The sequence below is a fragment of the Lampris incognitus genome, chromosome 3, assembly GCF_029633865.1.
Source record: "Lampris incognitus isolate fLamInc1 chromosome 3, fLamInc1.hap2, whole genome shotgun sequence".
Taxonomy (NCBI): Eukaryota; Metazoa; Chordata; class Actinopteri; order Lampriformes; family Lampridae; genus Lampris; species Lampris incognitus.
Window position 1 is genome coordinate 1,099,504 of NC_079213.1, and position 24,806 is coordinate 1,124,309.

The following is a 24,806-nucleotide window of genomic DNA, read 5'->3' on the forward strand; positions in this document are numbered from 1 at the left end:
GAAATTGTATAAGGTGATAAGTAGCCTACTCGTGACTCTCTGACTGGTACTAAGTCGATGTCACCGTTGGGCATCGGTAAGAATGCAGAGAGATGGTCTTCCTTTTATGCCTTTAATAAATCTTCACGCACTGAGCAGTTGTCTCGTTGTACATAGTTTGTATAATGAGTTGTATGTATATTTGTTTTATGAGTTGTGGTTCTGGAATAACAGAAATAAACAATATTATTCACATTACAGTAGTTGCACTATGTAATACACTACTACAGCATTAGACAGAAATAATTAGATCCTTGCAAGTAAATCACTAAATTTAGTTAGGCTACAACCAATCATTCATCTTACGTTACAGGCTACATAGCAATCAAATAACATTAGCCACTCCTACACATTAGTCTAACAGTAGCTAACAAATGTGTTCTCTGAGCTCTAACAAAATATAAACTAATCTAGTTTAACTCTACCTAACTGCACATGTTCTTCATGGGCAGCGCCATTGTTATCCCCACGCAGGTCCAATGACTGTAGCTAGCATTAGCTTATTTTAGCTAGGTTCATTCACATCTACATCGCACAAATCAACAGAAATACTACGGTACTTGCCTCTCGATGGACGCACACTTTGACAAACGATGTCCAAACAAACACTCATTCACTATTTCTCGTTACTAATTCTTAGCTAGTTGTAGAACTTTGGGCTAATAACCACTGGTCGGCACTCGTGTGTCTTATCCAAACCTCACCAAAGCAACTGAGGACATGACGTGACATGTTAGCCACAAGGGATGATTGACAACCTAGCTAACCAATAGGAAACAGGCTACTTCACCATTAACCAATAGAAACATAGACTAGGCGGGACTTTAGGAATGAACATGAAATATAGGCCTATTCTAAACTAAAATACTACTCGTAATACCTAAGAGATATTGATAAACTAAAACAAAGAGAAGGATATGGAATCTTCTTAACAGCCGCCCCCAAATATGGCGTGCCGTATTTGTCTCTGACGGAGAAGATTCACACAGTGTCCTCATCTGGAATGGCAGGGAGCTTGATGAGGCGGGCAACTGGTCTCATGTAGGTCTTGCCTTCAATGTTGACTTCAGCAGCACGGATTTGTCTGTCTGCTCCTGGGAGAACCCTACTCACTTTCCCTATTGGCCAAGATACCCTTGGCAGCGGTGGGTCGACGATCATGACAAAGGTATCGGACGGGAGGTTCTCTGAGTCGCTCCACCACTTGGAGCGGGTCTGGAGAGCAGGCAGGTAATACCTCACGAAGTGTCTCCAAAACTGGTCAGCCAACACTTGGCAGTGTCTCCACGGGCGGCGACTCAGAAGCTCTGACTCCTGGTAAACGGCTTGGGGCATGGTTGGTCCAGCCGCCCCATGAGAAGCAAGTTTGGGGTCATGGGTTCTGGGTCTGCCACATCAGTCGACACGTACCCCAAGTGTTTGGAGTTCAAGATGCCCTCCACTTCAATGAGAACGGTGTTGAGCACTTCCTCAGTGACGGTCAGTGCTTTCACAGTGGCGGTGAGGGCGGTCTTGATAGATCTTATCTCACGTTCCCAGACACCCCCTAAATGAGGGGCACTTGGTGGGTTGAACTGGAACTTGATCTGTGTCTTCGCCAGCTGTGCTTGAAGGGTGTGATGCAGAGCTCCAAAGGCCTCCTGTAGCTCTCGCTCTCCACCCTTTAAGTTGGTGCCCTGGTCAGACAGAAGCTCCATAGGTTTCCCTCTCCGAGCGATGAACCTCCTCAATGCCATAAGAAAAGAATCTGAGTCGAGGCTGGTCAGGAGTTCTATGTGGACTGCCCTAGTCGTCATGCACTTAAACAGCACTCCCCACCTCTTCTCGTTCCGTCTGCCCACTTTCACCTGAAGAGGCCCGAAGCAGTCGACCCCGGTGGTGGTGAACGCCGGCTTGTACAGACGCAGACGAGCTTCAGGGAGGTCCGACATCTTCGGAACCGTGGGTTTGGCCCTCCATCGTTGGCAGTCCACGCAGGTCCGCTGTTGTTTCTTAATGGCTTCTCTCCCTTTGAGAATCCAATATCTCCGGCGGAGTTCTGCGTACAGCCGCTCCGATCCAGGATGTCGTAGCTCATTGTCAGTGTCCTGGATGACCAACTTGGTCACTGGGTGCGCAGGGTCCAAGACGATAGGATGCACGGTGTAAGGCTCTAACTGGTGACTACGTCGCAGTTTTCCACCCACCCGGATAAGCTTCGTGCTCTCGTCATATTCCGGATCCAAGGTCAGCACGCGACTCGTGGACGACACAGGTTTGCTTTCTCTCAAGTTCTTGAGCTCTTCTGGGAAGCACTGTTCTTGAGCCTGTCTCAGAACTTCTCTCTCTGCTTCTATGTAGGCTTCAGCAGAAGGGCTCCCTTGCAAACCTGCTGCCCCATGACGAGATAACGCTGTTGCTTTGATCAGCTCTTTGAAGCTGCTGAACTGACCTTGATCAGGTAGTGTAGGGTCAGTGGATGTGATGGACAGAGCGCAGAAGGTTGGCTTCCTCCCCTCAGTGGGATCATCTGGTACCTCAGTAGCAGGTTTGGCTGGCCAGTGGTCAGGTGACTGTCACAGGAAGACTGGGCCCCGACACCGTCGACTGTCTGTCGAGGCAAGCTCCTGCAAGGTCAGGCCACGGGTCAGCTCATCTGCTGGATTACTGGCAGAGTCCACATAGTGCCAGGCTTGAGCATCAGTCAGGTCTTGGATCTCAGCTACTCTGGTGCCAACAAACACTTTGTAGCGGCACGAGTCTGACTGAAGCCAGGTCAAGACTGTCGTGGAGTCTGACCACAAGACAATTCTGCGCAGGGGCAAAGTGAGCTTCCTCTTCAGCAGAGCAGCCAACTGAGCTCCTGTGACGGCAGCGCAGAGCTCCAATCACGGTATGGACTGTTGGCGCTTTGGGGCCACTCTCGATCGGGCGGTCAGGAATGCGACTTAGACCTGCCCCTGTGGATCTTCTGTGCGTAGATAAGCCACGGGTCCGTAGGCACAGTCGGAGGCGTCACAGAATATGTGTACATCTCTGACGCTGGGTCTGTCCCTGAGGGTCCGCGCCCGCTGGATCTTGACTGAGCCAGAGCTCACTGCTTTCTGCTCGGGCTTCTTTGGGTAGGTGACTGATCACCTCGGGAATGTTGCTGGCCCACTGCCTCAGCTCCATGCCACCTGTAGCTAGGAGCACCTTCAGTTTGTCCACCAGCTGCTTTGCCTCATCCACCGAAGGCACACTCTGGAGATGGTTGTCCACGTAGAAGCTCCTCTCTACGGCTTCACGGACATCCTCCCCGCGCAGGCTGTGGTCGATGACATGCTTCTGTAGCGCATATGTGGCGCAGCATGGGCTACAGGTTGTCCCGAAGGGAAGGACCTGCCAGTCATACACTCTCGGAGCAGCCTCCCTCTTGAGGTCTCGCCAAAGAAAGCGGAGCGGTGGCTTGTCTTGGGTCAGAAGTCGCACCTGGCGAAACATCGCCTTTATGTCGCTACTGACCGCGACAGAATGTTCCCGGAAGCGCAGGAGCATGCAGAGCAGGGAGGAGCCCAAGGTAGGTCCTGGCAGGAGGAGCTCGTTGAGGTTGTTATCCCGATACCTGAATGAACAGTTGAAAACTAACATGTTCTTGCCATTGTGCTGGACCAGGTGATGGGGGATGTACCAGGTTTCTCCCTGGTCCATCTCTGACGAGGGAACTTCCACCATGTAGCCAGCCTGCTCCAACTTCTGTATCTCCGCCCTGTGTACTGCTGCTTTCTCTGGGTCCTTGGCAAGGCGTTTCTCCACACTGCGCAGGTTTGCCAACACTGCCTCTTTGGGAGCCTGTAGTCGGGGCATATCCTTCACCCTCAGCAGGGGGGTAGCGTATCTTCCAACTCCATGGGTGTTCACTCTGATGGTCTTGTTGTCCAGCAGGTTCACTGCCTCCTGATCCTGTCTTGACCTGGTGACAAGCTTTTCACTCCGGTAAGGCAGCATGTCCAGCTGCCAGAGTCTCTCCACGTGCCTGGATAGTTCTTCTGCTGGGGAGAGTGTGGACACCAGAAAGCCCTGTGATGAGGGGATGCATCCTTTCACAAACTTTGTTGGAACCTGGAGAGTCCATCCCAGCTTGGTGTTAACTGCTGCTGGCCCACCCGGCGGACCTATACGAACTGGTTCGATCGGCGAACTAAAACAAAGAGAAGGATATGGAATCTTCTTAACAGTTAGCCTACACTACGAGTTTACGAGACAGGAACCCTGTAGTAACAAACATGTCTTGTTCAGTTAGCCTACACTACGAGTTTACGAGATAGTAACCTTGTAGTAGCAAGCAAGCATTAGCAATGCTAATCTTGCCACGTGTTCAGCAGAGCACGTGTATTGCAAAGCCATATTTAAGGAAAAATCAGAAAACAGCTTCCTGCTTCATCGTCGCATTCCTCACCAACATGATTTAGCCGCTGGTAAATTATTATTACAACTGCTGTTGTGAAAATATCATCCATACTAGTGATGTGACGCTCGCGAGCGATCCGGCTCTTTTGAACGGCTCTTTGGTATGAACGAAGGGAACCGAGTCGTACTTGGTGGGAGCCGTTCTTGCTCTCGTTGTACCTATTTCACTCTACCCTAAAGCCAGCCCCCTTTACGAGAACACTTGTTGTTCTTGGAGGCTAAGCTTCTTGAGTCTCCTGGGTAGAGATGAAAGGACGGCATTGTAAGTGGGAGATAGGTGGTGTCGCAGACCTCCTCCTCTGTTGAGGGATGGTTTTTCCAGTTTCGCATAGATGGCTTCCTTCACCCCTCTTTCAAACCATCTATCTTCTCTGTCCAAAATGTGTACGTTGCTGTCCTCGAAGGAGTGTGTCTTCTCCTTTAGGTGTAGCTAGACTGCTGAGTCTTGTCCTGAGGAGTTTGGCCTTCTGTGTTGGGCCATCCGTTTGTGTAGTGGTTGTTTGGTTTCTCCTATGTATAGGTCAGTGCAATCCTCATAAGGCCCTTTTAATGCTAATTAATGGTCATGGCACTTTGCATATGAAATTGATGGTTGGTTGTGGTTGTGACACAATTGTGTGTGCCAGTTTCAGTTGTTATACAACTCATTCAGAGTTACAGTGGTGAGGTGTGCGAAAGGAATGACAGATGGTTTCAAGGTGGAGGTGGGATTACATCAAGGATTGGCTTCGAGCCCTTTCTTGTTTGCACTGGTGATGTACAGGTTGACGGACGAGATCAGGCCGGACTCTCCGTGGACTATGATGTTAGCGGGTGACATTGTGATCTGTAGTGAGAGTTGGGAGAAGGTGGAGGAGAGCCTGGAGAGGTGGAGGTATGCACTGGAGAGAAGAAAAGTGAAAGTCAGTTGGAGCAAGACGGAATACCTATGCGTGAATGAGAACAGTGGAATGGCGGGGATGCAAGGAGTAGACGTGACGAAGGTGTATGAGTTTAAATACTTGGGGTCAACTGTCCAAAGTAACGGGGAGTGCAGGAGAGAGGTGAAGAAGACAGCGCAGGCAGGGTGGAGTGGGTGGAGAAGAGTGTCAGGAGTGATTTGTGACAGAAGGGTACCAGCAAGAGTTAAAGGGAAGGTTTACAAGATCGTTGTGAGACCAGCTATGTTGTATGGTTTGGAGACAGTGGCACTGATGAAAAGACAGGAGGAGGAGTTGGAGGTGGCAGAGATGAAGATAAGAGTTTCACTGGGAGTGATGAAGAAGGACAGGATTAGGAAGGAGTATATTAGAGGGACAGCTCAGGTTGGACGGTTTGATGACAAAGCAAGAGAGACAAGATTGAGATGGTGTGGACATGTGTGGAGGAGAGATGCTGGGTATACTGGGAGAAGGATGCTGAATATGGAGCTGCCAGGGAAGAGGAGAAGAGGAAGATCAAAGAGGAGGTTTATGGATGTGGTGAGGGAGGACATGCAGGTGGCTGGTGTGACAGAGGAAGATGCAGAGGACAGGAAGAGACGGAAACGGATGATCTGCTGCGGCGACCCCTAACGGGAGCAGCTGAAAGTAGCAGCAGCAGCAGTAGTAGTAGTAGTAGTAGTAGTAGTAATAATAGTAGTAGTAGTAATTAGTAGTACGTCACCTAACAAAGTTTTTTTTTGGATTTGAGAGCTTCAGTATGCTCACGATTTGCTGTGGACTTATGTGAATCTTGGAGTTCCGCTATCTAAATCTCTCAATGATCTAGTCGGGATTTGCGTGACATTCATAGTGTATTGCTGACAGAGCTGATTGATTTTGACCTTCCCACAGTCCCACCATTCCCAAAGAAGCAAAACTGTTCTTTTCAGACCCATGAACCCTCCAGAAAAAGCTAAAAAGATCTTTAAACTTAGCATCACACAGTAGATTGGTGTTGAAATGCCAGTATGCACTCCGTTTTTTAACCATTGCAATAACAGCACTGCAGACTACTAAAGAGTGATCACTAAAATGTACAGGTAAAATGCGACACATATTAAAACTATTAAAATTATGTTTGAAACAATAAAACCTATCTAATCTAGCCAGGGAAATAAAACGTTCTCTTGTATGAGCCCAAGTGTACCGTCTGTCTCCACTGTGCAGTCTTCTCCAGACGTACACTAAGTCATGTGTTTTATGACATTATTAGTTGCTCTTTGAGAAGCAGTATGAGGTTCAACATGATTCCTGTCTAAATAATCATAGTAACACTTTATTTTAGGGGGTCGGAGGTGATAAGGTGGTAATTATCAAGTAATTTCTTAGAAATAAGGTTGAAATTACCTTGTAATTTGGGTTAGGGTTAGGCTTAGCTGTAAAATTACCTGTAAAAACTACCACCTTATTACTAGGAAATTACAAGGTAATTTCAACCTTATTTCTAGGAAATTACGTGATAATTGCCACCTTATTACTAGGAAATTACTAGGTAATTTCCGCCCCCCTAAAATAAAATGTAACCCCCTTCAGCACTTCTTTAAGTTCATAAGACATTGGCAGGAACCTTTTGAATAAGAGAGCAGCTACTCCTCCACTCACTGAGGTTAAAGAGCCTAAAATGGCTTCCTCGTCCCACCATGACCTCCAGCCAGTTTCAATGGACCTGTCACTGTGTGTCTCCTGGACAAACATCAATCACGTCAACACTTTTCTGCTTCCTCAGGTCATAGAGCTGCATCCTTTTCCTGATGTCTCTAGCGCCATCTAAAATCAGTGAGCCCATAATAAAATCATTCATTGAGAATTAAAGTAAAATAAAACAGACAGTATATACGGTCTGACAAAAATACATCCTTTAGCTTGATTCTTCTCTGCCTTCTTCAACCAGCTCTTGCCTGACCTTGACATCTAGGGTTAGGGTAAAGCTAACCCTAACCCTAGACGTCCTGCTCAGTAGAACCTCCTTCTCCTTTACTCTTCATTTTTGATTTGACCGAGTTAAGAAAAGTCGCTTCATCTACAAAGTAATTTTCCTCTTTCACTCCTTATGCATTCTTTGTTTCTGCAGGAACTCTTTTATTTTCTCAACCCCATAAGTTTACTTACTCACACTGTCTATATCAAAAATATCTTCATCACTGGAGTCACACTCCACCGTCTTCCCCTCACAGTCTGTTTCTGTTTTCTTGTCACCTTCTTTGCCGTTGAACCACAATTGTTGACCTCAGATTTTCTTTTCAGACGAGTGACAGTAAGACTGCTCTCCTCATCTACCATATATATATATATATATATATATATATATATATATATATATATATATATATATATATACACTACCGTTCAAAAGTTTGGGATCACCCAAACAATTTTGTGTTTTCCATGAAAAGTCACACTTATTCACCACCATATGTTGTGAAATGAATAGAAAATAGAGTCAAGACATTGACAAGGTTAGAAATAATGATTTGTATTTGAAATAAGATTTTTTTTACATCAAACTTTGCTTTCGTCAAAGAATCCTCCATTTGCAGCAATTACAGCATTGCAGACCTTTGGCATTCTAGCTGTTAATTTGTTGAGGTAATCTGGAGAAATTGCACCCCACGCTTCCAGAAGCAGCTCCCACAAGTTGGATTGGTTGGACTGGCACTTCTTGCGTACCATACGGTCAAGCTGCTCCCACAACAGCTCAATGGGGTTCAGATCTGGTGACTGCGCTGGCCACTCCATTACCGATAGAATACCAGCTGCCTGCTTCTGCTCTAAATAGTTCTTGCACAATTTGGAGGTGTGTTTAGGGTCATTGTCCTGTTGTAGGATGAAATTGGCTCCAATCAAGCGCTGTCCACTGGGTATGGCATGGCGTTGCAAAATGGAGTGATAGCCTTCCTTATTCAGAATCCCTTTTACCCTGTACAAATCTCCCACCTTACCAGCACCAAAGCAACCCCAGACCATCACATTACCTCCACCATGCTTAACAGATGGCGTCAGGCATTCTTCCAGCATCTTTTCATTTGTTCTGCGTCTCACAAACGTTCTTCTTTGTGATCCAAACACCTCAAACTTGGATTCATCCGTCCACAACACTTTTTTCCAGTCTTCCTCTGTCCAATGTCTGTGTTCTTTTGCCCATCTTAATCTTTTTCTTTTATTGGTCAGTCTCAGATATGGCTTTTTCTTTGCCACTCTGCCCTGAAGCCCAGAATCCCGCAGCCGCCTCTTCACTGTAGATGTTGACACTGGTGTTTTGCGGGTACTATTTAATGAAGATGCCAGTTGGGGACCTGTGAGGCGTCTGTTTCTCAAACTAGAGACTCTAATGTACTTATCTTCTTGCTCAGTTGTGCAACGCGGCCTCCCACTTCTTTTTCTACTCTGGTTAGAGCCCGTTTGTGCTGTCCTCTGAAGGGAGTAGTACACACCGGTGTAGGAAATCTTCAATTTCTTAGCAATTTCTCGCATGGAATAGCCTTCATTTCTAAGAACAAGAATAGACTGTCGAGTTTCAGATGAAAGTTCTCTTTTTCTGGCCATTTTGAGCGTTTAATTGACCCCACAAATGTGATGCTCCAGAAACTCAATCTGCTCAAAGAAGTGCCCATCCAACCAATCCAACTTGTGGGAGCTGCTTCTGGAAGCGTGGGGTGCAATTTCTCCAGATTACCTCAACAAATTAACAGCTAGAATGCCAAAGGTCTGCAATGCTGTAATTGCTGCAAATGGAGGATTCTTTGACGAAAGCAAAGTTTGATGTAAAAAAAATCTTATTTCAAATACAAATCATTATTTCTAACCTTGTCAATGTCTTGACTCTATTTTCTATTCATTTCACAACATATGGTGGTGAATAATTGTGACTTTTCATGGAAAACACAAAATTGTTTGGGTGATCCCAAACTTTTGAACGGTAGTGTATATATATATATATATATATATATATATATATATATATATATATATATATATATATCTACACTTTCATTCAGAACCATATAGATTACATTACATTACAGTCAGTTAGCCGATGCTGTTATCCAAAGTGACTTACAATACGTGCATCATTTAATGTAGGAAATCAGGAGAACTACTAGTCATCAGAGGTCATAAGTGCATCTTCTCTCTAAACAAACATCAAAGAGCAAAACCAGTCCTAAAGTAAAAGCGCAACAAAGAGTTTTTTTTTATGAGTGAATACAATAAGTGCTACGAGCAAGTAACAGGGTAGTAGTTCTTGAAGAGGTGAGTTTTCAACCTGCGCTGAAAGATTTGCAGCGACTCCGCTGTCCTGACATCAGTGGGGAGTTCATTCCACCACTGTGGGGCCAGGACAGAAAAGAGCCGAGACCGGGTCGATCGGCAGCAGGGGCCTCTGAGCGACGGGGCAACCAGGCGTCCTGAGGCAGCAGAGCAAAGTGGTCGGGCGGGGGTGTAGGGCTTGGCCATGGCCTGGAGATAGGAAGGAGCTGTTCCCTTCACTGCCCTGTAGGCTAGCACCAGAGTCTTAAACTGGATGCGAGCAGCTACTGGGAGCCAGTGTAGGGACATGAGAAGGGGAGTTGTGTGGGAGAACTTAGGGCGGTTGAACACCAGACGAGCCGCAGCTTTCTGAGCAAGCTCCAGAGGTCTGATGGCCGACGCCGGGCGCCAGCAAGGAGGGAGTTGCCGTAGTCCAACCGGGAGATGACCAGAGCCTGGATGAGCACCTGTGCCGTCTCGTCGGTGAGGAATGGGAGAATCCTCCTGATGTTATAGAGAAATCTGCAGGAGCGAGCAACCAATGCAACGTTTTCAGCAAACAACAGTTGGTTGTCCAGGATCACACCCAGATTCCTCGCAGTCCGAGTTGGCGTCACCACGGTGTTGTCATGGTGATGGCCAGGTCTCGGTGCGGGCAAAATTTCCCTGAGAGGAACATCAGCTCTGTCTTGTCCAGATTGAGCTTCAGGTGGTGTGTTGTCATCCACTCCGAGATGTCAGTCAAGCACGCAGCAATGCGTGTCTCTACTTGTGTATCAGAGGGAAGAAAGGACAAGATCAGCTGGGTGTCATCGGCATAACAATGGTAAGAGAAGTCATGCGAGCGAATAACAGAACCCATGGATGTCGTGTACAGGGAGAACAGGAGAGGACCCAGAACCGAACCTTGTGGACCACCTGTAGTCAGTCTGCGAGGCTCCGACACAGATCCCCTCTATGTCACCTGGTAGGAGCGACCCGTCAGGTAGGATGCAAACATTGAGAGTGCAGAGCCTGTGACACCAAGCCCCTCGAGGGTAGAGAGGAGGATCTGGTGTTTCGTGTTCTCACGAATGACGCAGGGTTAGTGCTCATAACCTGGTTTATTAACCAACACGACGAGGATGCAATAAGACGACATGCAGGTAGCTGGCATCCAGCACTATCCCCACGCGGGCTCCCACCCGGTAACCTGTATAACTGAGTGTTCCTCAGTACGGTGTCTGCAGTGGCTCAATAAACATCAGCAATAACACTTTGACTGATCTACATGGTGGTTCACTGTGTCGAACGCAGCTGACAGGTCCAGGAGTATCAGGACAGAGGAGAGAGAGTTTGCTCTCGCAGAGTGCAGTGATTCTGTCACTGCAAGGAGGGCCATCTCTGTTGAGCGACCCACCGTGAACCCAGACTGGTTGGGGTCCAGAATGTAGTTCTGATGGAGGTACAAAGAAAGTTGGTTAAAGACAACACGTCGCAGAGTTTTGGATAGAAAGGGTAGAAGGGAAACTGGTCTGTAGTTTTTGACGTCAGAGGGGTTAAATGATGGTTTCTTGAGAAGGGCGGTGACTTTAGCAGTCTTGAAGGCAGATGGAAAACATCCTGCCTGGAGGGAGGTGTTGATGAGCTGGGTTAGAAAGGGAAGTGGTTCAGGTGCTATAGACTGAAGAAGGGGGGGGCGGGTCAAGGGAACATGTGGTGGGGCAACTGGATGTGATGAGGTTGAGGACCTTGTCGGCGGAGAGGGGAGTGAGGTGGAATAGTGTGGGACGTGGAGAGGTGAGGGAGGTTGCAGAGGGTGGGCTAGAGCAAGGAGCACTAACCACGTGGTGAGAAAAGGAGGATCGGATGTCATTTACCCTCTTGTCAAAGAAGTTAGCGAAGCCATCAGGGAGAAGGGAGGAAGTAGGAGGAAGAGGTGGGTGTTGAAGAAGTGTAGAGAAGGTTTCAAAGAGTTTCTTATGATTGGAGGCAGAGGATAGGATTTTAGAGTGATAGAAGGCAGCTTTAGCAGCAGAAAGGGATGAGGAGAAAGTGGAAAGCAGAGATTGGAGGTTGAGAAGGTCCTCTGGGAGTTTGCCTTTTCTCCGTTTGTGCTCTGCCACTCTTAGGCTCCGTCTGTCAGTACGTACTGAGTCGGTCAGCCAATGGGCAGGTGGAGTTGGGCATGCAGGCCTGGAGGTGAGGGGACAGAGATTGTCCAGAGAAGAAGAGAGGGTAGAGAGAAGAAGATCTGTAGCAGTGTCATGGGGTAGGAGAGAGAAAGATTCAGGTGTAGGGAGGATAGAGGTAACAGAGGAAGAAAGATCAGTGGTGGAGAGAGAGAGCGGAGATGCATACGGGTGTTAACCATGTGGGTAGGGGAGGGGTTGAGGGGGGTAAAAAGAGGGAGAGACAGTAGGACATGAAATAGTGGTCAGAGAGCAGGAGGGGAGTAACAGAGAGATTGGAAATAGGAGAGTGTCTAGTAAAGATAAGGTCCAGCTAGTTGGCAGCCTTGTGGGTAGGAGGAGAGGGTGAGAGGTGAAGGTCAAAGGAGGAGAGGAAAGAGAGAAGAGGATCTAGCTTGTTAGTGTGGATGTTGAAGTCACCGAGAAGGTGGCATGAGGGGGACCTGAACATTAAAACCACCTGCCTATAGGCAGGTGGTTTTAATGTTTTGGCTGATGGGTCTATAAATATATCTATATTTTTTAACTGCAAATCACAATTCTTCCGTTTGTATTGTTTGATTGTATCCATTAAGTTAAATTTAACTATTTTTATTTATATATTTGACTAAAATGTTGCAATTTGACACATTCCGTTTACACATTTCTTAATTCTAGTTGATCTCCACTTATGTCTTCATTCTAGTAGATCTCTACTTACTTCTTAATTCTAGTAGATCTCTACTTACGGCTTCATTCTAGTAGATCTCTACTTACGTCTTCATTCTAGTAGATCTCTACTTACTTCTTAATTCTAGTAGATCTCTACTTACGGCTTCATTCTAGTAGATCTCTACTTACGTCTTCATTCTAGTAGATCTCTACTTACTGTATGTACATTTATTGTTTTATTTGCACACTTGGCTTTGGTGGTGTAAACGTTTCTTTCCAATAAAGCCTTTGTGTGTGTGTGTGTGTGTGTGTGTGTGTGTGTGTGTGTGTGTGTGTGTGTGTGTGTGTGAGAGAGGGGGGGGGGACGATGCAGGTAAGCTGCGGGTGGTCCTGGGAGGGGGGCAGCGGCGAGCATTGCAGCAACATTTATATTTCCCTGCCACAACCTGAGAGACAGTGGGGGAAGCCACCTTTTGTACTGTTGTTGTTTAATATCATAATCATTGTTGTGTTGTGTTGTTGTTGTTATTATTATAATCATTGTTGTGTTATGTTGTTATTATTATAATCATTGTTGTATTGTGTTGTTGTTATTATTATAATCATTGTTGTATTGTGTTGTTGTTGTTATTATTATAATCATTGTTGTATTGTGTTGTTGTTGTTATTATTATAATCATTGTTGTATTATGTTGTTATTATTATAATCATTGTTGTATTATGTTGTTATTATTATAATCATTGTTGTGTTATGTTGTTATTATTATAATCATTGTTGTATTGTGTTGTTGTTGTTATTATTATAATCATTGTTGTATTATGTTGTTTTTATTATTATAATCATTGTTGTATTATGTTATTATTATAATTATTGTTGTATTATGTTGTTATTATTATAATCATTGTTGTATTGTGTTGTTGTTATTATAATCATTGTTGTGTTATGTTGTTATTATTATAATCATTGTTGTATTGTGTTGTTGTTGTTATTATTATAATCATTGTTGTGTTATGTTGTTATTATTATAATCATTGTTGTATTGTGTTATTATTATAATCATTGTTGGGTTATGTTGTTATTATTATAATCATTGTTGTATTGTGTAGTTGTTGTTATTATAATCATTGTTGTGTTAGGTTGTTATTATTATAATCATTGTTGTATTGTGTTGTTGTTGTTATTATTATAATCATTGTTGTATTGTGTTGTTGTTATTATTATTATAATCATTGTTGTATTGTGTTGTTGTTGTTATTATTATAATCATTGTTGTATTGTGTTGTTATTGTTATTATTATAATCATTGTTGTATTATGTTGTTATTATTATAATCATTGTTGTGTTATGTTGTTATTATTATAATCATTGTTGTATTATGTTATTATTATAATCATTGTTGTATTATGTTATTATTATAATCATTGTGGTATTATGTTGTTATTATTATAATCATTGTTGTATTGTGATGTTGTCGTTATTATTATAATCATTGTTGTATTATGTTGTTATTATTATAATCATTGTTGTATTATGTTGTTATTATTATAATCATTGTTGTATTGTGTTGTTGTTGTTATTATTATAATCATTGTTGTGTTATGTTGTTATTATTATAATCATTGTTGTATTATGTTGTTATTATTATAATCATTGTTGTGTTATGTTGTTATTATTATAATCATTGTTGTATTATGTTGTTATTAATATAATCATTGTTGTATTGTGTTGTTGTTGTTATTATAATCATTGTTGTGTTATGTTGTTATTATTATAATCATTGTTGTATTGTGTTGTTGTTGTTATTATTATAATCATTGTTGTGTTATGTTGTTATTATTATAATCATTGTTGGGTTATGTTGTTATTATTATAATCATTGTTGTATTGTGTTGTTGTTGTTATTATAATCATTGTTGTGTTATGTTGTTATTATTATAATCATTGCTGTATTGTGTTGTTGTTGTTATTATTATAATCATTGTTGTATTGTGTTGTTGTTATTATTATTATAATCATTGTTGTATTGTGTTGTTGTTTTACATGCTTTGGCAATATGTACGCGTATGTCATGCCAATAAAGCACATATTGAATATTGAATATTGAATATTGAGAGAGAGAGGCGCACACACACACACGCACGCACGCACACAGACACACACACACACACACACACACACACACACCGAGAAAGAGAGACAGAGAGAGGGGGGAAGCACCTTTGTTCCAATTTTTACACGCGCGTGTGTGTGTGTGTGTGTGCGTGTGCGTGTGTGCGTGTGTGTGTGCGTTGCAGTGGGAAATTCCCCGCGTTTCATGTGAAGAAGTGAAACTGGCCCTGAGGCCGCATGTGTGTAGCAGCAGGTATTGACGGCCACCATCTTGCTGAGGCACCTGGATGGGTTCTAAAATGTCTGACAGTGTATATGAATCTCCAGAGAAACTGCAGTCGGCATCTGTCTGTCAGTCTGTCTGTCCGTCTGTCTGTCCGTCTGTCTGTTAGTCTATCTGTCAATCAGTCAGTCTGTCTTTCAGTCTGCCAGTCTTTCCATCTGCCATTCTTTCTGTCCATCTGTGTGTCTGTCAGTCTTTCTGTCAGTCTTTCCATCTGTCAGTCTTTCCATCTGTCTGTCTGTCTTTCTGTCAGTCTTTCCATCTGTCTGTCTGCCAGTCTTTCTGTCAGTCTTTCCATCTGTCAGTCTGTCTGTCCATCTGTCCGTCTGTCTGTCAGTCAGTCAGTCAGTCAGTCTGTCTGTCCGTCTCTGTCAGTCAGTCAGTCAGTTAGTCAGTCTGTCTGTCTGTCCATCTGTCAGTCTTTCCATCTGTCAGTCTGTCTGTCCATCTGTCCGTTTGTCTGTCAGTTTGTCTGTCAGTCTGTCTGTCTGTCTCTCTGTCAGTCAGTCAGTCAGTCAGTCAGTCAGTCTGTCTCTCTGTCTGTCTGTCTATCTGTCCGTTTGTCTGTCAGTCAGTCAGTCAGTCTGTCTGTCCGTCTCTGTCAGTCAGTCAGTCAGTCAGTCAGTCAGTCAGTCAGTCTGTCAGTCTGTCTGTCCATCTGTCCGTCTGTCTGTCAGTCAGTCAGTCAGTCAGTCTGTCAGTCTGTCTGTCCATCTGTCCGTCTGTCTGTCTGTCAGTCAGTCAGTCAGTCAGTCAGTCAGTCAGTCAGTCTGTCTCTCTGTCTGTCTGTCTATCTGTCCGTTTGTCTGTCAGTCAGTCAGTCAGTCTGTCTGTCCGTCTCTGTCAGTCAGTCAGTCAGTCAGTCAGTCAGTCAGTCAGTCAGTCAGTCTGTCTGTCCATCTGTCCGTCTGTCTGTCAGTCAGTCAGTCAGTCTGTCTGTCCGTCTCTGTCAGTCAGTCAGTCAGTTAGTCAGTCTGTCTGTCTGTCCATCTGTCAGTCTTTCCATCTGTCAGTCTGTCTGTCCATCTGTCCGTTTGTCTGTCAGTTTGTCTGTCAGTCTGTCTGTCCGTCTCTCTGTCAGTCAGTCAGTCAGTCAGTTAGTCAGTCTGTCTGTCTGTCCATCTGTCAGTCTTTCCATCTGTCAGTCTGTCTGTCCATCTGTCCGTTTGTCTGTCAGTTTGTCTGTCAGTCTGTCTGTCTGTCTCTCTGTCAGTCAGTCAGTCAGTCAGTCAGTCAGTCAGTCAGTCAGTCAGTCTGTCTCTCTGTCTGTCTGTCTATCTGTCCGTTTGTCTGTCAGTCAGTCAGTCAGTCAGTCAGTCAGTCAGTCTGTCAGTCTGTCTGTCCGTCTCTCTGTCAGTCAGTCAGTCAGTTAGTCAGTCTGTCTGTCTGTCCATCTGTCCGTTTGTCTGTCCGTTTGTCTGTCAGTTTGTCTGTCCGTCTGTCTCCGTCTGTCTGTCTGTCTGTCAGTTTGTCAGTTTGTCTGTCAGTCTGCCTGTCTGTCCGTCTGTCTGTCTGTCAGTTTGTCTGACAGTCTGTCTGTCCATATGTCTGTCTGTCCGTCTGTCTGTCTGTCAGTTTGTCTGACAGTCTGTCTGTCCATATGTCTGTCTGTCTGTCTGTCCGTCTGTCTGTCCATATGTCTGTCTGTCTGTCCGTCTGTCTGTCCATATGTCTGTCTGTCTGTCTGTTAGTTTGTCAGTTTGTCTGTCAGTCTGCCTGTCTGTCCGTCTGTCTGTCTGTCTGTCAGTTTGTCTGACAGTCTGTCTGTCCATATGTCTGTCTGTCTGTCTGTCTGTCCGTCTGTCTGTCTGTCAGTTTGTCTGACAGTCTGTCTGTCCATATGTATGTCTGTCTGTCCGTCTGTCTGTCCATATGTCTGTCTGTCTGTCTGTCTGTCTGTCTGTCTGTCTGTCTGTCTGTCTGTCTGTCTGTCAGTTTGTCTGACAGTCTGTCTGTCAGTCTGCCTGTTTGTCTGTCTGTCTGTCGGTCTATCAGCCTGTCTGTCAGTCTGTCCATCTGTCTGTCTGTCAGTTTGTCTGTCAGTCTGTCCGTCTGTCTTGATGCATGCTCAATAAGCCAGATAAGAAGATCACAAAAGGTGAATCAGTTCACGTGGACACAACGTTTACTGACAGAAACATTTCATCCTCTTCTGAATGACCTCTTCAGAGGTCAGAGGTCACTTAGATGATGATGAAACAACCTGCTGATGCCTCTAATTCCTGTGTGTGGTGTTGTGTCTCCATCACTGTGTGTGTGTGTGTTGTGTGTTTTGTTGCGTGTGATGCCTCCATCCCTGTGTGTGTGTGTGTGTGTGTGTGTGTGTGTTGTGTGTTTTGTTGTTGTGTGATGTGTCTCAATTCCTGTGTATATTGTTGTTGTTATTTGTTTTGGTGTCTTATGGAAATCACGACGCTGTAAATAAAACTTAAACCTCTGAATATCAGACTAAGCAAACTTGTTGCTAAAACACTTGAGAAGAGAAGAGAAGAGAGAAGAGAAGAGAAGAGAAGAGAAGAGAAGAGAAGAGAAGACAGAAGAGAAGAGAAGAGAAGAGAAGAGAAGAGAAGAGAAGAGAAGAGAGGAGAGGAGAGGAGAGGAGAGGAGAGGAGAGGAGAGGAGAGGAGAGGAGAGGAGAGGAGAGGAGAGGAGAGAAGAGAAGAGAAGAGAAGAGAAGAGAAGAGAGGAGAGGAGAGGAGAGGAGAGGAGAGGAGAGGAGAGGAGAGGAGAGGAGAGGAGAGGAGAGGAGAGGAGAGGAGAGGAGAGAAGAGAAGAGAAGACAGAAGAGAAGAGAAGAGAAGAGAAGAGAAGAGAAGAGAAGAGAAGAGAGGAGAGGAGAGGAGAGGAGAGGAGAGGAGAGGAGAGAGAAGCCAGAAACACTACCAACCTCAAGATATGGATATAAGAAAGAAATATAGCGAAACATTAAAACGATATAAACACACATTAAGAATGAACAAACAAAGCCATGTAGATAGAACCCTACAGGAAATAGAACATTCCCTGAATCAAAACCAATTCTGGGAAATGTGGAATAATTTGAGCGCTACAAAACCACAAGACCTGCCTATCCAAAATGGAGAAATTTGGAAAAATACTTTTGAACATATCTATTCTGAAATCCAACAAGAACACTCAAATCCCAATTACAGTCTGATCAAACAGAAATTACAGTTACTCGAATGCTCTATAAAAGACAACCAAAACCCACTGGATTTTCCAATAACTCAAGAAGAATTAGCACAGAAGCTCAAATCCTTAAAACCCAATAAAGCTTGTGGCCTTGACAGCATCAGAAGCGGGATGCTTAAAAACAGCACACCTGAGCTGCAAAGGGCAGTACTCAAATTATTCCCAATCCTTCTAAGTCCGGGATATCTTCCTGACATCTGGAGCAAAGAGCTTATAACTCCTCTTCATAAAAATGGAGACAAATTGGATCCTAATAATTTCAGAGGCATTTGTGTGAGCAGTAGTCTGGGGAAGGTGTTTAATAGCATTTTGAACAATCGAATTCTAACCCTCCTTAACGAACACAATGTCCTGAGCAAAGGTCAAACTGGCTTCCTCCCAAATCACCGGAGTACCGGCCATATTTACACCCTACACACCCTCATAAATGAAAATGTGAATCAAACCAAAAATGGAAAAATATTTGCTTGTTTTATTGACTTCGAAAAAGCTTTCGACTCTATTTGGCATGAAGGACTATACTATAAACTTTTACAAAGTGGTGTAGGGGGTAAAGTGTATGACATAATAAAGTCAATGTATTCGGACAACAAATGTGCAGTTAAGATTGTAGACAAACACACTGAGGTCTTCACTCAGAATAGAGGGGTGAGACAGGGCTGTGGACTTAGCCCAACACTGTTTAACATATGTATATATTAATGAACTGGCGGTGCAGCTGGAACAGTCTGCAACCCCAGGTCTCCCCCTGTATGACATGGAAGTGAAATTTTTTGCTTTATGCAGATGATCTAGTTTTATTGTCACCAACCGCAGATGGGCTGCAACAACTACTAGACCTGCTTGAGGACTATTGCCAGCACCGGGCCCTGGCAATAAATCCAAAAAAGACAAAAGTAATGATCTTCCAGAAGAAGCCCAGATGTCAGGAAAATAGATACCAGTTGACTCTAGGTAGCATCACCTTAGAGCATACGATGCAGTATACTTACCTGGGTCTAATTATTACAGCATCAGGGAGTTTCTGTAGGGCAGTGAATAACCTAAAACAAAAAGCTCGCAGAGCTCTATATGCAATTAAAAATAAATTCTTTAACATTGATATACCAATCTCCATCTGGTGCAAACTATTTGATAGTGTAATTCTGCCCATTGCGCTATATGGAAGTGAGGTATGGGGTCCACTCAGTCTTTCCAGCTACACTAGATGGGACAAGTATCCAGCAGAAACCCTACAGGCTGAATTCTGTAGAATGATTCTGAAAATACAAAGAAAAACACCAAACAACGCATGTAGGGCAGAATTAGGCCGGTTTCCATTATTGATAAATGTACAAAAAAGATCTCTAAATTTCTAGATGCCCTTAAATACAAGCCCAACAAATACATTGCACTTTAAAGCTCTGAAAACCCAAGAACTGAACCCCGAAAAGAGTCCCCTGAAGCAGTTGGCTCTGAGACTCACTAACCCTTTAACAAATACTAAGACCAACCAACCTCAGGCCAGCACTGCGTCCCAAACAAACATGAGGATAAATCAGCTATAAAACAAACCAACATGAGGATAAATCAGACTATAAAACAAACCAACATGAGGATAAATCAGACTATAAAACAAACCAACATGAGGATAAACCAGCTATAAAACAAACCAACATGAGGATAAATCAGACTATAAAACAAACCAACATGAGGATAAATCAAACTATAAAACAAACCAACATGAGGATAAATCAGACTATAAAACAAACCAACATGAGGATAAATCAGCTATAAAACAAACCAACATGAGGAGAAATCAGCTATAAAACAAACCAACATGAGGATAAATCAGCTGTAAAACAAACCAACATGAGGATAAATCAGCTGTAAAACAAACCAACATGAGGATAAATCAGCTGTAAAACAAACCAACATGAGGATAAATCAGACTATAAAACAAACCAACATGAGGATAAATCAGCTATAAAACAAACCAACATGAGGATAAATCAGACTATAAAACAAACCAACATGAGGATAAATCAGCTGTAAAACAAACCAACATGAGGATAAATCAGCTATAAAACAAACCAACATGAGGATAAATCAGCTATAAAACAAACCAACATGAGGATAAATCAGCTATAAAACAAACCAACATGAGGATAAATCAGCTATAAAACAAACCAACATGAGGATTAATCAGCTATAAAACAAACCAACATGAGGATAAATCAGCTATAAAACAAACCAAAATGAGGATAAATCAGCTATAAAACAAACCAACATGAGGATAAATTAGCTATAAAACAAACCAACATGAGGATAAATCAGACTATAAAACAAACCAACATGAGGATAAATCAGCTATAAAACAAACCAACATGAGGATAAATCAGACTATAAAACAAACCAACATGAGGATAAATCAGCTATAAAACAAACCAACATGAGGATAAATCTGCTGTAAAACAAACCAACATGAGGATTAATCAGCTATAAAACAAACCAACAGGAGGATAAATCATACTATAAAACAAACCAACATGAGGATAAATCAGCTATAAAACAAACCAACATGAGGATAAATCAGACTATAAAACAAACAAACATGAGGACAAATCAGCTATAAAACAAACCAACATGAGGATAAATCAGACTATAAAACAAACCAACATGAGGATAAATCAGCTATACAACAAACCAACATGAGGATAAATGAGACTATAAAACAAAAAAACATGAGGATAAATCAGCTATAAAACAAACCAACATGAGGATAAATCAGCTATAAAACAAACCAACATGAGGATAAATCAGACTATAAAACAAACCAACATGAGGATAAATCAGCTATAAAACAAACCAACATGAGGATAAATCAGCTATAAAACAAACCAACATGAGGATAAATCAGACTATAAAACAAACCAACATGAGGATAAATCAGCTATAAAACAAACCAACATGAGGATAAATCAGACTATAAAACAAACCAACATGAGGATAAATCAGCTATAAAACAAACCAACATGAGGATAAATCAGACTATAAAACAAACCAACATGAGGATAAATCAGCTATAAAACAAACCAACATGAGGATACATCAAGACCATAAAACAAACCAACATGAGGATAAATCAGCTGTAAAACAAACCAACATGAGGATAAATCAGCTATAAAACAAAGCAACATGAGGATAAATCAGACTATAAAACAAACCAACATGAGGATAAATCAGCTATAAAACAAACCAACATGAGGATAAATCAGACTATAAAACAAAGCAACATGAGGATAAATCAGACTATAAAACAAACCAACATGAGGGTAATTCAGACTATAAAACAAACCAACATGAGGATAAATCAGACTATAAAACAAACAAACATGATGATAAATCAGACTATAAAACAAAAAAACATGAGGATAAATCAGCTATAAAACAAACCAACATGAGGATAAATCAGACTATAAAACAAAGCAACATGAGGATAAATCAGACTATAAAACAAAACAACATGAGGATAAATCAGACTATAAAACAAACCAACATGAGGATAAATCAGACTATAAAACAAACCAACATGAGGATAAATCAGCTATAAAACAAACCAACATGAGGATAAATCAGCTATAAAACAAACCAACATGATAAATCAGACTATAAAACAAACCAACATGAGGATAAATCAGACTATAAAACAAACCAACATGAGGATAAATCAGCTATAAAACAAACCAACATGAGGATAAATCAGCTATAAAACAAACCAACATGAGGATAAATCAGCTATAAAACAAACCAACATGAGGATAAATAAGACTATAAAACAAACCAACATGAGGATAAATCAGACTATAAAACAAACCAACATGAGGATAAATCAGCTATAATTCAAACCAACATGAGCATAAATCAGACTATAAAACAAACCAACATGAGTATAAATCAGACTATAAAACAAACCAACATGAGGATAAATTAGACTATAAAACAAACCAACATGAGGATAAATCAGACTATAAAACAAACCAACATGAGGATAAATCAGCTATAAAACAAACCAACATGAGGATAAATCAGCTATAAAACAAACCAACATGAGGATAAATCAGACTATAAAACAAACCAACATGAGGATAAATCAGCTATAAAACAAACCAACATGAGGATAAATCAGACTATAAAACAAACCAACATGAGGATAAATCAGCTATAAAACAAACCAACATGAGGATAAATCAGCTATAAAACAAACCAACATGAGGATAAATCAGCTATAAAACAAACCAACATGAGGATAAATCAGACTATAAAACAAACCAACATGAGGATAAACCAGACTATAAAACAAACCAATATGAGGATAAATCAGCTGTAAAACAAACCAACATGAGGATAAATCAGCTATAAAACAAACCAACATGAGGATAAATCAGCTATAAAACAAACCAACATGAGGATAAATCAGCTATAAAACAAACAAACATGAGGATAAATCAGCTATAAAACAAAGCAACATGAGGATAAATCAGACTATAAAACAAACCAACATGAGGATAAATCAGACTATAAAACAAACCAACATGAGGATAAATCAGACTATAAAACAAGCCAACATGAGGATAAATCAGCTATAAAACAAACCAACATGAGGATAAATCAGCTATAAAACAAACCAACATGAGGATAAATCAGACTATAAAACAAACCAACATGAGTATAAATCAGACTATAAAAAAAACCAATATGAGGATAAATTAGACTATAAAACAAACCAACATGAGGATAAATCAGACTATAAAAAAAACCAACATGAGGATAAATCAGCTATAAAACAAACCAACATGAGGATAAATCAGCTATAAAACAAACCAACATGAGGATAAATCAGCTATAAAACAAACCAACATGAGGATAAATCAGACTATAAAACAAACCAACATGAGGATAAATCAGACTATAAAACAAACCAACATGAGGATAAATCAGCTATAAAACAAACCAACATGAGGATAAATCAGACTATAAAACAAACCAACATGAGGATAAATCAGCTATAAAACAAACCAACATGAGGATAAATCAGCTATAAAACAAACCAACATGAGGATAAATCAGCTATAAAACAAACCAACATGAGGATAAACCAGACTATAAAACAAACCAATATGAGGATAAATCAGCTGTAAAACAAACCAACATGAGGATAAATCAGCTATAAAACAAACCAACATGAGGATAAATCAGCTATAAAACAAACCAACATGAGGATAAATCAGCTATAAAACAAAGCAACATGAGGATAAATCAGACTATAAAACAAACCAACATGAGGATAAATCAGACTATAAAACAAACCAACAAGAGGATAAATCAGCTGTAAAACAAACCAACATGACGATAAATCAGCTATAAAACAAAGCAACATGAGGATAAATCAGACTATAAAACAAACCAACATGAGGATAAATCAGCTATAAAACAAACCAACATGAGGATAAATCAGACTATAAAACAAACCAACATGAGGATAAATCATACTATAAAACAAACCAACATGAGGATAAATCAGACTATAAAACAAACCAACATGAGGATAAATCAGCTATAAAACAAACCAACATGAGCATAAATCAGCTATAGAACAAACCAACATGAGGATAAATCAGTTATAAAACAAACCAACATGAGGATAAATCAGCTATAAAACAAACCAACATGAGGATAAATCAGACTATAAAACAAACCAACATGAGGATAAATCAGCTATAAAACAAACCAACATGAGGATAAATCAGCTATAGAACAAACCAACATGAGGATAAATCAGACTATAAAACCAATCAACATGAGGATGAATCAGCTATAAAACAAACCAACATGAGGATAAATCAGCTATAAAACAAACCAACATGAGGATAAATCAGACTATAAAACAAACCAACATGAGGATAAATCAGCTATAAAACAAACCAACATGAGGATAAATCAGCTATAAAACAAACCAACATGAGGATAAATCAGCTATAAAACAAACCAACATGAGGATAAATCAGCTATAGAACAAACCAACATGAGGATAAATCAGCTATAAAACAAACCAACATGAGGATTAATCAGCTATAAAACAAACCAACATGAGGATAAATCAGCTATAAAACAAACCAAAATGAGGATAAATCAGCTATAAAACAAACCAACATGAGGATAAATTAGCTATAAAACAAACCAACATGAGGATAAATCAGACTATAAAACAAACCAACATGAGGATAAATCAGCTATAAAACAAACCAACATGAGGATAAATCAGACTATAAAACAAACCAACATGAGGATAAATCAGACTATAAAACAAACCAACATGAGGATAAATCAGACTATAAAACAAACCAACATGAGGATTAATCAGCTATAAAACAAACCAACAGGAGGATAAATCATACTATAAAACAAACCAACATGAGGATAAATCAGCTATAAAACAAACCAACATGAGGATAAATCAGACTATAAAACAAACAAACATGAGGACAAATCAGCTATAAAACAAACCAACATGAGGGTAAATCAGACTATAAAACAAACCAACATGAGGATAAATCAGCTATAAAACAAACCAACATGAGGATAAATCAGCTGTAAAACAAACCAACATGAATATAAATCAGCTATAAAACAAACCAACATGAGGATAAATCAGCTATAAAACAAACCAACATGATGATAAATCA